Raw genomic sequence first — 4,295 nt, 5'->3', positions numbered from 1 at the left:
TTGAATTCATAGAAAACTATACGTATGTATCTGTACGGCTTCCCAATATTTTCATTTTGAGGATTTAAAAAGGAAAAACAAGCCCAAACAACTGTGCAGTGAAAGAACTTAGGGTTCTAAGTGGTATTGCAGAGGCTGACATGAAATGACTTGGGTATGGGATGAGCTTATCTGAAAACAGTAATTTGGAGTGTAGTGCAGATTTACTGTTTGTCAGATTCCAGTCACAAGGAGGGCGCTATATCCTTGGCTCAGTAGTAATTCCTTTAGCACTCCATTATTTCTCTCTGTGGTGAACTTCAAAGGGAATGATTTACAAATGATTCAGTGCAAGCCGTCACTTCACAGTTTAAGTTTGAAAATGAGTCTATTTAGATTTATTTTTCTTACATCTTCAATTATTTTTTATATTCAGAATACTCTCTTGAAATAGGAATTTCTCTGAGAAGTCGCAGCCTAAAATCCCTTCGTTGACTTTGTACAAACACACACACACACAACCTCACACACAAAAGGATACAAATAAAAATAATGAGTGAGGCCAATGGATATTCCAGGCACAAAACTATACACAACATTGCCTCTAGTTTTCATTTCCCTGTCAAATCTCCAATAGCTAACATTCCCTTAACACCAGTTACTGAAATAAAACAGTATAACACAGACACAGAGGCAAAGGGACGGTTGCTAGAATCAAAATCCAGAAAAACACTAGGAGCAAGAAGACTCCAGAGCGAAGTAAGTATATGGCATAACTCAGTACACCTGAACAACTCCACACACACAAATATATGTACTTTATATATAAATATATAACTATTCATATATATATAAATATTCATGCACACATCTAAATATATATACAATTTACAAATAATGAAAGAGTTAGTTGCATGTAAGTAGATTTAACTCTGTAGTTGTACCTCATGGAGTAGTCTTAATTTAACATTTATTTKTTAAGTGTTCAGTGCTCTTCATGAGCGTAAGGAAAAAAAAGTGTATGATTCATCACATCTGTGCATTTTATTTCACCATGCTCATGTGTTCAGAATAGGTATTCTACTTACTTTCTGTGGGACTTTGATTAAAGAGGAGTAAAATTTTTGGCATTGACTTCTTAAGACAATTAAAGAGCTCTCTGGGGTGGTCTCATCTAGGCAGTCATTCCAGATACCTCTGTCTAGAAATCTGTCAAGTTCCATTTTAAGACTAGTTGCAATATTCTCCTGCTGCTCTCTTTGCAAAATTTTTACATTCTCATTTTCTGATGCTCTGGCAAAATTCTATAATTCTGCACCTTAATTATTATGGACAACTTCTGAATCTATCTGAATCTATATTTTTTACGTCAGTTTTATTTTTTTTTTTTTTTTAGTATTTGTCCCACACTTACCTCATTTATATCTTCATAGATTGAAATATTACGTCTACTAAACTGATAACCAAATCTCTTAAGAGGTATATTTTGCACTTCAGCAGATAACGTACTTGGGCAAGTTYAGATGGCCTTTACTGGATCATGCAAAATGTATACTAAATTGTTTGCATCAGTTAAGACCACGTGAACCATTAAATCTATATTTAAATGAAATGATGTAATAGATTGATTCAAGGAAATATTTTCCATGCATGTTTTAAGTAAGATTTTGAAAAACCCATTATCAAATCCACTCATTCTGAATTAATTAACCAGTTTCAACATAAAAAATACTAATATATAACTTGTTTACATAGTATATAAAATCCTAAGAGTTGCTCTGTTTACAGAAATGTTAGCTCACTTGAGTTTAGAATCTAATATTTTTTCTTCTGTGATTCCACAAGGATTTTCAAGATAGGGTGCACTACTTTTGGTCAAATATTGTCTGAAAAAAGGTCTAAAGAATGCATTGATATTGCAGCAAGAGGAGTGACAATTCTCCCTCCCTTTCACTGCTGCAGAATCTTGTGCTCTTTAGCACATTGCAAACTCCATAGCAAGTCCCTTATTAGTGGCCATTTCGGATTAGTGACTATTTCAGATATTTTCAGCTGAAAACTTTTGACTCTATAAATTCCATTTTGGAGTAGGGAGTTTCATTTGGGGAGAGAGGAAGAGTATTAAAAACATACAAACAAAAAACTTCCCCATCATTTTAATTTAAAAAAATCTTTGATTATTGAGAGGATGATGAAATTCCCTAGCAGCACATCCTAGAGGATAAAGCTGAAGTTCAACCTTTGGGGGAAAAGAGATGTGAGTTGAAACACAGTTTTCATGACTTGTATAAATTTGTATAGAGATTTTCTTTACACAATAGTTCAGATGTCAAAAAATGATATTTCTATTTTCAAAAGAATATTAAATCTTTCTTTTATATTCTCAGACATTTTATATTTTGACAATAGCAACAGAAAATCAAGAGAAGAAAGACACTTCAGGGAGAAGTGGAAGGAAAATATCAATATATTAAAACACAAATATGTTATTTTCATGAAAACTTTTAGAGAGCCTTAAATGAAAGGATGATGGAACCACATTTTTTTTCCTCTTTGGAATATGTATTCTTGACTAAAAGTAACTAACAAGCCATATTTCTGTTCTACTGGGCACTCAGTCCTGAGCCAACCTATGAGCAAAACCCTTGTCTCATAAGAAAAAAGTGGGAATCAGTCCTTGACATGTATTTTAATGCCAGTCAACTAACATGCTTTATCCAAAAGATACAAATTTGTCTGTTAACAGCATGTCCATTTGTCATTTTACAACTGATTTACAACTACAGGATCTGGATAGGAAAACAAAATAGATATTTATTATTTATATAAAGAAAAAAAGTCTCCCACTTTCAATAGTGAGAAGGCACAAAATGTGCAGGTTTAGCCTGTAATTAGTCAGGCACACCAGCGCTAAAAGGTCATTGACTGAAGTTTTAAATTATTCCATCACACTGGATGCTGCACAGTATGGGAGACAGTTTCTTTCTACAGAACATTTCTTGTGAAATAGACACTCTTGCAAATTAATCAAGATACAATGGTGCAAAAGGTATTTCGTATAAGTGTCACCTGGTTATGCTGCAATATAGCTTTTTTTTTGCAATATGTCTTTTTTTCTATCTAATGAGCAAATCCCAGAAGTGCCCGTTTTTAAACTAACTGTCCATGGGATTGTGTAGAAGACAGACAAGTATCAAGAGATAAAATCTCTGCAGAGTGTCACCTCTTGTTATAAAGAGTTTTCTGGAAGTAGATGTTGCTACAGGGGCAAATTTCCTGATGCAAGTTATTGCACTAGATTCTGTTTGAGGAATGGTGTATAAAAATAACACAGTTACATTTCAGTTTTATTGCAGTTCAGAAGGAGTGATTTYTTCTTTATTTCGCAAACACCTTGTAAGAGTCATGTATCTGGTACTGCTCAGTAGAGGGGCAGAATCAGTAACTMTAAGATCAGTGCCACCATTCTCTTCTGAGAGTGTGATAAATTGAATGAATAATCTCTGTAATTATTGATTCTTTCAGTCTTAATACAGTTACTAAATGAGATCCAAATATTTATTTATTTATTCATTACTGCATTTGAACTCTAGGTCATGAGGTCAAAGGTAATGTTATCACTAAACACACTGGCCTGAGTTTTGTCTGATGCCACTTCTAAAAGAAGTGAATTTTCTTCCTCCCCCAAGCTTTATTTCAATAAAAAACATAAGGAATTTTGAAGTTTTTTAGGACTGTGTTGCTTCCACTATAGAATACAAGCAAAGAATCAGCTTAGGAGGGAATTTTTTCCTACCTTTACATATGCACATATATGCACATGTACGTATATAAATGCATTTTTTTACCTTTACTGTACATGAGCAAGCTAGTCTATAATCCAGTCATTGCTTACTCATGTTCTCTTTCTAGGCTCTTATAAAGTCCCTTTCTTGCATCAGTGGAAGCTTCCAGACAATTGATGAACAATCAAACTGACAGGGTGGAAGAGCAAATGCCCAGTAGTTTTTTTTTGCATAGACACTGCTACAAGTTTTTTTAACTGATAATTTCCCTTCAGCTTCGACTTTTTGCAAAATTAATGATTTTATGTCTTAAAATATTAAAATCTCCCACTAGCCCTGTGCATTTTAAATGCCCTTGCCCTAATCTGCCATCATGTAAGGACAAAGGGTAAACTAAGAATAAGATATTCTTTAATGCAAGTTTTCCTTTATATTATACTTCAGCTTGTACAGATTGTATTGTTTTATACTTTAGCTTGCATAGATTTTATTGTTCTTTTTTTTTTTTTTTTTTTGTAAAAGCTAGAAAAA

Source organism: Nothoprocta perdicaria, unplaced genomic scaffold (genome assembly GCF_003342845.1).
Source record: "Nothoprocta perdicaria isolate Ctin4 unplaced genomic scaffold, notPer1 scaffold_293, whole genome shotgun sequence".
In the NCBI taxonomy this organism is placed as follows: Eukaryota; Metazoa; Chordata; class Aves; order Tinamiformes; family Tinamidae; genus Nothoprocta; species Nothoprocta perdicaria.
The sequence above is the reverse complement of the archived record's forward strand: the minus strand, read 5'-3'. Positions refer to the sequence as shown.